Below are 13,000 nucleotides of genomic sequence, written 5' to 3' on the forward strand. Positions count from 1 at the left end.
TGTAGTGTGTGATCCTCCATCAGCAGCTGCAGTTTCTCTCAGCTGTATCAGTGCAGTCACTGTGACGTCTGACTGACAGAGGTTTTTGTACGACTCTTTATCACTGTGTGAACACATACTGACTTGGAATGTGTAAACTCTGACAGTAATAATCTCCTGTATCTTCAGTCTGGACTCCACTGATGCTCAGAGTAAAATCACTGCCAGATCCACTGCCACTGAATCTAGATGGAGTTCCAGTATAAAGGGTTAATGTATAATATATCAGGAGTTTAGGAGCTTCTCCAGGTTTCTGTGAGTACCAGGCTAATAAATGATAAACACTCCACACATGCACATCACTGCTGGTTTTACAGTTTATTCTGACTTGTTCTCCTGGTTGAACTGCTGATATTGATGGACTCTGAGTTACAGTGATCTGTCCTCTACACTCTGGAAGAAAAAAAAACAAAAATTTAAATAATATATGATATACAGTGTATATATATATATATATATATATATATATGTATATTTCACATTTTAAGAGAACTAATAATTATTGAAAAAAAAATGGTATTATACAAACCTTGAATAAACAGTGCAATGGTCCAGATGAAGATGCAGATGTTGTTCATAGTTGTAGTTTAGTCTTGTGTGATGATGAAGAGTGTGTGTGTTCTGCTCTCAGTCATGAAGTGTTAAACTCACAGCACTATAAACACTCTCAGAGCACTGAAGCATGTGCTGACAATGCAAAGAAGTGGGCAGGATTTACAACAGCTTGTGCTGACAACACACTCATATACACTAGAGTTACACAATCATGACTTTATTTAGTGTGTTTATTGTGACTCCTGAGACACTGAGGATGTGCAGATGAACGTCCATCTCTGTGTCCATATTCAGTCATGTGACCATCATCACTGCTACACTTCCACTAGATGAAGCGCCATCACTAAAGTAAGATCATGAATCATGAGTGTGTTCAGAAAGTATCAGGACTGATTGTGAATCTCAATACAGAGACCCAGAAGATGTTGCCGCCGCTCTCCGTGTCCTGTGTCTTTAATTGACTATATCTCCCCTTACCAGGTGTTAAATGAGTAAATTGTGGTGGAAATACATGTTGAATGAGTCAAGGCTGTGAAAAATGGCAAATGCCATTCTTTGAAGTGTATTTATTGTTTTTATATTGATGTCTAAAAGTTTGGTTCAAGTTAACCAACTGGTGAATGCTAAACTGATGGCAGAGACCATGCAGTTACAGAAATATGAAAAACAAAGTGAATTTATACATTATTATTTGTGTTTTTGAGCACTAATTTAACAGTTAAATTAACGAGCAGTTAAAAAAATCCTCTGTGCCGCGAAGGTTTTCTATTTTTTATCATTTCGATTCAATTATTGGCAATGGCGCCCCTGCTTGCTGAGAGGGAGTCGTTCACAGAAGCGATGTCAAGGGGGTCTCCTGATTAGTTCACGGGTCGCGTCTTTTTCGCGCTCGAGGTCGTTATTTCAAATAGGCGCACGGGAAGCGCTCTCATAAACTTTTCAGCACGTGCACCCAAACACTTGGGTGTTTTTTTCTCTTCTCCGTAAATAAATCTTTTAGTAGTGCTACAGCAAGCGTTTTTCTGTGGTGGAAATACATTAGCTACTAAAACTTCTCTGTCGTTGTGGAGAGCGCAGTGCATGGTTGTATTATAGCAACGACAGCCATGGGGAAATCGGACCGAATTTTACTATTAATAATAAAGATAAGCTACTGTGCTTTATAAATGTCAGGATCTTTATTGACTCATTCTTTTTATAGAGTTGATTTAAATGCTGAAATATGAGGTTTATCTTTTTATAAACACTTTTTTGTGTTAACCTTTTTTTTTTTAGTTTAGTAGGTAACATAAAATACACTCCTTTAAAACAAATCTTTAATGTTATTAACTTGGTGAATTGATTTCATTGTGTATTAGGCTTTTTTTAACAAGATTCTGTGTTTATGATAATTTTGGTCACTATATTCATGAAATGAAAATAATTTTCATATTGATCAACTAAAATCAAATTTAATTATGTGTTTTTACAGTAGCCTATAATATGCAAAGTACAATTTTCTATTTTCTAAATAATCTCTGATTCTGTCCTTTTCTCTGACATTTAAGAGTGACATATAGGGCTACAAAAGCTATTTTAGGTCTATAACAGTTTGGATAGTTGTTATATGAGAGCTGTTTGAAATTATTTAAGAGATAGCCTAAGTATTGTGTTACTAAATAAGTATCTCTCTGACCCTTTAACTTTTAAAAACTCCATTGCGTGACAAATTATAGTTTAACAAGTCATAACTAAAAGTGTGCCATGCAGAGCTCCCTTTCAAGGGAACTTCGAGCTGCGTTGTCAAACGCGATGGGAACGCTCTGCGTGATTGCGTCATGAAGCGTCTGTACAATCAGTCCAATGAGAGAGTAGGACGTCAGGTGACGTCATCGACCAGGAAACTATAAAGCACCCTTGAGATCAGACCGCGACAGCTTCTGTAGTCTTCAGCAAGCGATCTCTGTACTCTGTCCTTGTCTATTTATTGTTGTTTGTCAAAGCCAAGAAAAGAAATATATATCACTATCTATATTTATGGCAAGCAAGATTATAGACGGTGTGTGGTTCCCTGCCCTCGTTACATCACGGGTGGGGACACACATCAGCTATTTGTTGCAATGTTTGTGAGTGGAGCATGCCAGCGGTCAGTTCTCGAGGGAGCTGCTGACTGTGGGCATTGCGAGAAGCTGTCCGCTCCCGCCGGGTGTTCTCCGAGGAGGACGGTTCGGTTCGGTTCGCGTTCCCCGCGCGGGTCTCTCTGTTGCCGAGGCACGGAGACGACTCGCATTTCGGGGTTCGCAAACGGATCTGACAGCGGGGGTTGGGACGAGCTCAGCTCTATCTCAGCTTTCACATGCCAGATCTAGTGGACTGCGATTTCCAGTTCCGAGGAATTGGTATCGTTAGTGTTTTTTTAAAAAAAGAAAGAGTACAAAACAAATAAAAATGTTAAGAGAAATGCCGATGTTTGAGTTTTAAATGAATGAATAAATAAGTCAGCTCATATCTGCTGAATAAAGAGGAGCTTTTAAAAGGAGGTATTTATGCTTTTTGCCAGTTAAAATTTTACTGGCTAGCTGAACATTATGAGATTGAAAAATAAATAAGAGTTTTTAGATTCAATTTATCTTAAAAACTAGAAAACTTTGTATCTCAGCCTCCACGTCGGGGTTTATATTTTATGTGTTGTTTAATCCCCAGATGCTTTCACTCTCCCGACTCGGTGTCATCGTTTTTAACCCCGACGTTACCCACCAGCCATCATAAATAATGAATACATTTTTATTAGGCAGCCCTGGTGGGTATGGAATGAGTGTGAGGAGCGACTCTCTGAGGAGGGTCGCAGTGCTGCCAGTTCGGTTGTTCCCGCTGGTGGCCACAGAATTATATGTACATACTGTATATGTCACCGGGGTCAAGACCAAGGGTAATCTACCACACTCCAGAGGAGCAGTCACCAAAGGACACCAAGAGACAGACGACAGAAGTGGGCTCAAGAGTAACTTTTTTTATTAAGTTTAAAAAAAAGAATAAAAGTAGGGACAGGCAGTGACTCTTCTCGTTGGCAGGCTCGTTGCATAGGCTCGTAGGACTGACAGTGACTTCTCTCGTCGTCAGGCTCGTTGCATAGGCTCGTGGGACTGACCGTGACTTCTCTCGTCGTCAGACTCGTTGCATAGGCTCGTAGGACTGACAGTGACTTCTCTCGTCGTCAGGCTCGTTGCATAGGCTCGTAGGGCTGACAGTGACTTCTCTCGTCGTCAGGCTCGTTGCATAGGCTCGTGGGACTGACAGTGACTTCTCTCGTCATCAGGCTCGTTGCATAGGCTCGTGGGACTGACAGTGACTTCTCTCGTCGTCAAACTCGTTGCATAGGCTCGTAGGACTGACAGTGACTTCTCTCGTCGTCAGGCTCGTTGCATAGGCTCGTGGGACTGACAGTGACTTCTCTCGTCGTTAAACTCGTTGCATAGGCTCGTAGGACTGACAGTGACTTCTCTCGTCGTCAGGCTCGCTGCATAGGATGACTGGACGACAGCAGGAGGAGATACTCGATTCAGCAGCTCTGTTTTACTTTAACACAGACAGGAGGACAGATGAGGATGTCACTATTAACTCTGTGTGTCGTACTCACACGACTGGATGCCAGCAGGAGGAGATACTCAGTTCAGCAGCTCTGTTTTACTTCAACACAGACAGGAGGACAGATGAGGATGTCACTATTAACTCTGTGTGTCGTACTCACACGACTGGATGACAGCAGGAGGAGATACTCAGTTCAGCGGCTCTGTTTTACTTCAACACAGGCAGGAGAACAGATGAGGATGTCACTATTAACTCTGTGTGTTGTACTCACACGACTGGATGACAGCAGGAGGAGATACTCAGTTCAGCGGCTCTGTTTTACTTCAACACGGGCAGGAGGACAGATGAGGATGTCACTATTAACTCGGTGTGTTGTACTCACACGACTGGATGACAGCGAGAGGGGATACTCAGTTCAGCAGCTCTGTTTTACTTAACACCGGTAGGAGGACAGATGAAGAGGTCACTATTAACTTTGTGTGTCGTACTCACACGACTGGATGACAGCAGGAGGAGATACTCAGTTCAGCGGCTCTGTTTTACTTCAACACAGACAGGAGGACAGATGAGGATGTCACTATTAACTCGGTGTGTTGTACTCACACGACTGGATGACAGCGGGAGGAGATACTCAGTTCAGCAGCTCTGTTTTACTTCAACACAGACAGGAGGACAGATGAAGAGGTCACTATTAACTCTGTGTGTTGTACTCACACGACTGGATGACAGCAGGAGGAGATACTCAGTTCGGCAGCTCTGTTTTGCTTCAACACAGACAGGAGAGCAGATGGGGATGTCACTATTAACTCTGTGTGTTGTACTCACACGACTGGATGACAGCAGGAGGAGATACTCAGTTCAGCAGCTCTGTTTTACTTCAACACAGACAGGAGGACAGATGAAGAGGTCACTATTAACTCTGTGTGTTGTACTCACACGACTGGATGACAGCAGGAGGAGATACTCAGTTCAGCGGCTCTGTTTTACTTCAACACAGACAGGAGGACAGATGAGGATGTCACTATTAACTCGGTGTGTTGTACTCACACGACTGGATGACAGCGGGAGGGAATACTCAGTTCAGCAGCTCTGTTTTACTTAACACCGGCAGGAGGACAGATGAAGAGGTCACTATTAACCCTGTGTGTTGTACTCACACGACTGGATGCCAGCAGGAGGAGATACTCAGTTCAGCGGCTCTGTTTTACTTCAACACAGACAGGAGAGCAGATGGGGATGTCACTATTAACTCTGTGTGTTGTACTCACACGACTGGATGACAGCAGGAGGAGATACTCAGTTCAGCAGCTCTGTTTTACTTCAACACAGACAGGAGGTCAGATGAAGAGGTCACTATTAACTCTGTGTGTTGTACTCACACGACTGGATGACAGCAGGAGGAGATACTCAGTTCAGCGGCTCTGTTTTACTTCAACACAGACAGGAGGACAGATGAGGATGTCACTATTAACTCGGTGTGTTGTACTCACACGACTGGATGACAGCGGGAGGGGATACTCAGTTCAGCAGCTCTGTTTTACTTCAACACAGACAGGAGGACAGATGAGGATGTCACTATTAACTCGGTGTGTTGTACTCACACGACTGGATGACAGCGGGAGGGGATACTCAGTTCAGCAGCTCTGTTTTACTTCAACACAGACAGGAGGACAGATGAGGATGTCACTATTAACTCTGTGTGTTGTACTCACACGACTGGATGACAGCGGGAGGGGATACTCAGTTCAGCAGCTCTGTTTTACTTAACACCGGCAGGAGGACAGATGAAGAGGTCACTATTAACTCTGTGTGTTGTACTCACACGACTGGATGTCAGCAGGAGGAGATACTCAGTTCAGCAGCTCTGTCTTACTTCAACACAGGCAGGAGAGCAGATCAGAAAAAAAACTCTTAAGGTTTATGGGTCGATCTCATCCATCAGAGACTCAGAGAGAACACAGTTGTTTGATCTCACCACACTCGTGCATAAATCACTCTTGGAAATCTTCACACGTGTTTGTTTCACTCTTTCAGACACTGCAACTCACTCTACCATCACAGTGATTAAAACAACTCGCCTCTCTTCTCTTCATAGGATGGATGATCCAAAGACAAATGATCTCACAGAGATGAACAAGGAACCAGCCTTATCCTGCCGCCCGCTGTCACTGCTCTAATCCCCTCGAGCACTTGTGTGAAGTTCTCCCAATGCAAAAGCTTCCTCCTATGCTTCAAGCCTCTCTCTTTATATTCTTCCCTCCCGTCATGAGATTCAATGAAGCGCTGCTCATTGGCTTCAGCTGGCGCTCATTATAGTCAGAAATGTTTACCAAAAGCCGGCCCGGTGTTACACCGGCACTTCTTCCCCCTGGAAACGAGTCAATATTTTTTGGTTCCTAGTTGGTTCACCCGGTGACACCCTCCCCCACCGGATCCGTTCTAGTCCCGAGAACGGGGTCCAGACACCCAGTCTCCATACCTAGTAGGAGGTACTCCTCGGGTCTCCCTTTGGGAATGTCGAATTGGTTGTACGGGCTCTTCCTCCCTTGGTTCAGGAGTGGGGGCTCTAGGGACCACAACCCAACCCATCAAAGGTGGTACAGGGGCCACAGGTGCCGGTGGCACCTCAGTCTCTTGCCGCGGATAGTTGGGGCAAGGGCGAAGCAGGTTTCGGTGCAAGATTCTCACGGGGCCAGTCTTCCCCTCTGGCCGAATGGCATAGACGGGCTGGTCCGGCCTCTGTCGTTTCTCCACCACATACGGCACGATTTCCCACCGGTCGCTGAGCTTCCCCTTCCCCTGGCGCCGGTTATCTCGCACCAGCACCCGTTCTCCAGGTAACAAAGGGGCCTCTCGAGCAGTGCGGTCATACAGACGTTTGTTCTTCTGGGCGGCCGCGTCGAGGTGCTTGGACACTTTCTCATACGCAGAGTGTAGTTGGCGATGGTGTCGGTGTACCCATTCGGTGGTGGTAGCGGGGGCCTCAGCCGTTGCTGCCCCTAGTAGCAGATCTGTGGGCAGACGCACATGTCTCCCAAACATCAGGTAAGCAGGGGCATAACCCGTAGTGCTATGGACACTGTTGTTGTAGGCCTGCACCAGGGCCGGGAGGCTATCCGTCCAGTAACCCTGATGGTCCGCATCCAGAGTCCCCAGTAAACTTAGAAGCGTCTGATTGAAACGCTCGCACCCCCCGTTTCCCTGTGGATGGTATGGGGTGGTGTGGGTCTTCTTGCATCCGTACAATTGGCATAATTCTTGGATGACACGGGACTCGAAATTCGGCCCTTGGTCCGAGTGGAGTGTTTCGGGACATCCAAAGGGCTGGAAGACGTGTCTCCACAGAGCACCGGCAGTGGTGGTGGCGGTCTGATCCAAAGTCGGTATTGCCCAGGCATACTTGGTGAACAAGTCAGTGACTACTAAGATGTTCTGGTAGCGATCCATTGGGCGGCTCAAGGTCAGGAAGTCCATAGCCAACATATGCAACGGGGCTCTGGGCCTCACCGGGACCATGGGGGCCCTCACGTCTCGTCGGGTTTTGAACAGCGTACAGCGGGGGCATCCCTGCACATACGTCCCCACTGATTCTTCCATCCCGCTCCAGAAGAAGTGCCGGCGCAGCAGTGACACTGTTCGTTCTTGGCCCTGATGCCCTAGTTGATCGTGGTAGGCCTGAAGCAACGGCCGGATTTGGGCTCTAGGCACCACCACCTGATAGACCATCTCATGGGTCTTCGAGTCCAAGACAGACCTACAGATTACTCCCTCCCGCAACTTCAATCTCTTCCAGTGTCCCAGAAGCTTCTTCAATCCCACGGGATGTTCCCGTCGTTCGTCCGCCCCGGGGAGTCGATTCTGCTCCAGGCAAACCCGCAGGATAGCCAACTCCTCATCCTGTTCCTGCCGCCCTCTCCATCGGTGGGGGTCCCATCCCCAACTTGCCGGTACTCCATCCGATCGCATTCCCTGCGCCTCTACTATTCCTACCATCAGCCCTTCCTCTGATTCCAGTCCTGGGGTTCCCCCTTCCCCCACCGGTGGTAATCGTGACAGGACATCAGCATTTATGTGTTCGCGGCCTGGTCGATACTGCAACCGATAATTGAAATTGGCGAGCTGGGCCACCCACCTCTGCTCCACTGCCCCTAGCTTTGCGGTTTGGAGGTGGACTAATGGACTGTTGTCGGTCACCACCAATACTTCCGCTCCCCACAAGTAGTCCTTGAACTTCTCGCACAAAGCCCACTTCAGGGCCAGCAGCTCGATTTTAAAAGAGCTGTAGTTGGCATCGTTCCGCTCTGCTGGATGGAGACTCCGGCTGGCGTAAGCGATGACCCTCTCTGTTCCGTCTCGTCGCTGGGCCAGTACGGCTCCCAATCCGCGGTTGCTAGCGTCAGTGTAAAGTACAAAGGGTCGGGTGAAATCAGCGTAAGCTAAAATGGGGGCCTGCTATTAACTCTGTGTGTTGTACTCACACGACTGGATGACAGCGAGAGGGGATACTCAGTTCAGCAGCTCTGTTTTACTTAACACCGGTAGGAGGACAGATGAAGAGGTCACTATTAACTTTGTGTGTCGTACTCACACGACTGGATGACAGCAGGAGGAGATACTCAGTTCAGCGGCTCTGTTTTACTTCAACACAGACAGGAGGACAGATGAGGATGTCACTATTAACTCGGTGTGTTGTACTCACACGACTGGATGACAGCGGGAGGAGATACTCAGTTCAGCAGCTCTGTTTTACTTCAACACAGACAGGAGGACAGATGAAGAGGTCACTATTAACTCTGTGTGTTGTACTCACACGACTGGATGACAGCAGGAGGAGATACTCAGTTCGGCAGCTCTGTTTTGCTTCAACACAGACAGGAGAGCAGATGGGGATGTCACTATTAACTCTGTGTGTTGTACTCACACGACTGGATGACAGCAGGAGGAGATACTCAGTTCAGCAGCTCTGTTTTACTTCAACACAGACAGGAGGACAGATGAAGAGGTCACTATTAACTCTGTGTGTTGTACTCACACGACTGGATGACAGCAGGAGGAGATACTCAGTTCAGCGGCTCTGTTTTACTTCAACACAGACAGGAGGACAGATGAGGATGTCACTATTAACTCGGTGTGTTGTACTCACACGACTGGATGACAGCGGGAGGGAATACTCAGTTCAGCAGCTCTGTTTTACTTAACACCGGCAGGAGGACAGATGAAGAGGTCACTATTAACCCTGTGTGTTGTACTCACACGACTGGATGCCAGCAGGAGGAGATACTCAGTTCAGCGGCTCTGTTTTACTTCAACACAGACAGGAGAGCAGATGGGGATGTCACTATTAACTCTGTGTGTTGTACTCACACGACTGGATGACAGCAGGAGGAGATACTCAGTTCAGCAGCTCTGTTTTACTTCAACACAGACAGGAGGTCAGATGAAGAGGTCACTATTAACTCTGTGTGTTGTACTCACACGACTGGATGACAGCAGGAGGAGATACTCAGTTCAGCGGCTCTGTTTTACTTCAACACAGACAGGAGGACAGATGAGGATGTCACTATTAACTCGGTGTGTTGTACTCACACGACTGGATGACAGCGGGAGGGGATACTCAGTTCAGCAGCTCTGTTTTACTTCAACACAGACAGGAGGACAGATGAGGATGTCACTATTAACTCGGTGTGTTGTACTCACACGACTGGATGACAGCGGGAGGGGATACTCAGTTCAGCAGCTCTGTTTTACTTCAACACAGACAGGAGGACAGATGAGGATGTCACTATTAACTCTGTGTGTTGTACTCACACGACTGGATGACAGCGGGAGGGGATACTCAGTTCAGCAGCTCTGTTTTACTTAACACCGGCAGGAGGACAGATGAAGAGGTCACTATTAACTCTGTGTGTTGTACTCACACGACTGGATGTCAGCAGGAGGAGATACTCAGTTCAGCAGCTCTGTCTTACTTCAACACAGGCAGGAGAGCAGATCAGAAAAAAAACTCTTAAGGTTTATGGGTCGATCTCATCCATCAGAGACTCAGAGAGAACACAGTTGTTTGATCTCACCACACTCGTGCATAAATCACTCTTGGAAATCTTCACACGTGTTTGTTTCACTCTTTCAGACACTGCAACTCACTCTACCATCACAGTGATTAAAACAACTCGCCTCTCTTCTCTTCATAGGATGGATGATCCAAAGACAAATGATCTCACAGAGATGAACAAGGAACCAGCCTTATCCTGCCGCCCGCTGTCACTGCTCTAATCCCCTCGAGCACTTGTGTGAAGTTCTCCCAATGCAAAAGCTTCCTCCTATGCTTCAAGCCTCTCTCTTTATATTCTTCCCTCCCGTCATGAGATTCAATGAAGCGCTGCTCATTGGCTTCAGCTGGCGCTCATTATAGTCAGAAATGTTTACCAAAAGCCGGCCCGGTGTTACACCGGCACTTCTTCCCCCTGGAAACGAGTCAATATTTTTTGGTTCCTAGTTGGTTCACCCGGTGACACCCTCCCCCACCGGATCCGTTCTAGTCCCGAGAACGGGGTCCAGACACCCAGTCTCCATACCTAGTAGGAGGTACTCCTCGGGTCTCCCTTTGGGAATGTCGAATTGGTTGTACGGGCTCTTCCTCCCTTGGTTCAGGAGTGGGGGCTCTAGGGACCACAACCCAACCCATCAAAGGTGGTACAGGGGCCACAGGTGCCGGTGGCACCTCAGTCTCTTGCCGCGGATAGTTGGGGCAAGGGCGAAGCAGGTTTCGGTGCAAGATTCTCACGGGGCCAGTCTTCCCCTCTGGCCGAATGGCATAGACGGGCTGGTCCGGCCTCTGTCGTTTCTCCACCACATACGGCACGATTTCCCACCGGTCGCTGAGCTTCCCCTTCCCCTGGCGCCGGTTATCTCGCACCAGCACCCGTTCTCCAGGTAACAAAGGGGCCTCTCGAGCAGTGCGGTCATACAGACGTTTGTTCTTCTGGGCGGCCGCGTCGAGGTGCTTGGACACTTTCTCATACGCAGAGTGTAGTTGGCGATGGTGTCGGTGTACCCATTCGGTGGTGGTAGCGGGGGCCTCAGCCGTTGCTGCCCCTAGTAGCAGATCTGTGGGCAGACGCACATGTCTCCCAAACATCAGGTAAGCAGGGGCATAACCCGTAGTGCTATGGACACTGTTGTTGTAGGCCTGCACCAGGGCCGGGAGGCTATCCGTCCAGTAACCCTGATGGTCCGCATCCAGAGTCCCCAGTAAACTTAGAAGCGTCTGATTGAAACGCTCGCACCCCCCGTTTCCCTGTGGATGGTATGGGGTGGTGTGGGTCTTCTTGCATCCGTACAATTGGCATAATTCTTGGATGACACGGGACTCGAAATTCGGCCCTTGGTCCGAGTGGAGTGTTTCGGGACATCCAAAGGGCTGGAAGACGTGTCTCCACAGAGCACCGGCAGTGGTGGTGGCGGTCTGATCCAAAGTCGGTATTGCCCAGGCATACTTGGTGAACAAGTCAGTGACTACTAAGATGTTCTGGTAGCGATCCATTGGGCGGCTCAAGGTCAGGAAGTCCATAGCCAACATATGCAACGGGGCTCTGGGCCTCACCGGGACCATGGGGGCCCTCACGTCTCGTCGGGTTTTGAACAGCGTACAGCGGGGGCATCCCTGCACATACGTCCCCACTGATTCTTCCATCCCGCTCCAGAAGAAGTGCCGGCGCAGCAGTGACACTGTTCGTTCTTGGCCCTGATGCCCTAGTTGATCGTGGTAGGCCTGAAGCAACGGCCGGATTTGGGCTCTAGGCACCACCACCTGATAGACCATCTCATGGGTCTTCGAGTCCAAGACAGACCTACAGATTACTCCCTCCCGCAACTTCAATCTCTTCCAGTGTCCCAGAAGCTTCTTCAATCCCACGGGATGTTCCCGTCGTTCGTCCGCCCCGGGGAGTCGATTCTGCTCCAGGCAAACCCGCAGGATAGCCAACTCCTCATCCTGTTCCTGCCGCCCTCTCCATCGGTGGGGGTCCCATCCCCAACTTGCCGGTACTCCATCCGATCGCATTCCCTGCGCCTCTACTATTCCTACCATCAGCCCTTCCTCTGATTCCAGTCCTGGGGTTCCCCCTTCCCCCACCGGTGGTAATCGTGACAGGACATCAGCATTTATGTGTTCGCGGCCTGGTCGATACTGCAACCGATAATTGAAATTGGCGAGCTGGGCCACCCACCTCTGCTCCACTGCCCCTAGCTTTGCGGTTTGGAGGTGGACTAATGGACTGTTGTCGGTCACCACCAATACTTCCGCTCCCCACAAGTAGTCCTTGAACTTCTCGCACAAAGCCCACTTCAGGGCCAGCAGCTCGATTTTAAAAGAGCTGTAGTTGGCATCGTTCCGCTCTGCTGGATGGAGACTCCGGCTGGCGTAAGCGATGACCCTCTCTGTTCCGTCTCGTCGCTGGGCCAGTACGGCTCCCAATCCGCGGTTGCTAGCGTCAGTGTAAAGTACAAAGGGTCGGGTGAAATCAGCGTAAGCTAAAATGGGGGCCTGCAGCAATTCCTGCTTCAGCCTCTGAAAGGCGGTCTCACACTCTGGGGTCCAAGTAATCATGGGGGAGCTCCGGCTCCGTGAAGAACCAGATCCGGCCAGCAGCTGGTTCAAGGGTTTTGCAATTTTTGAGAAGTCTTTTATGAAGCGCCTGTAGTAGCCGACAAATCCCAGGAAGGACCGCACCTGCCTGATGGTTTTTGGTGGAACCCAACCCTGCACTGCAGATACCTTCTCCGGGTCGACAGCCACTCCTGCGGCACTCACTCGGTGCCCCAAGAACTGGACCTCCTT

This window comes from Pimephales promelas, chromosome 25 (genome assembly GCF_988280905.1).
Source record: "Pimephales promelas chromosome 25, fPimPro1.hap1.1, whole genome shotgun sequence".
Classification (NCBI taxonomy): Eukaryota; Metazoa; Chordata; class Actinopteri; order Cypriniformes; family Leuciscidae; genus Pimephales; species Pimephales promelas.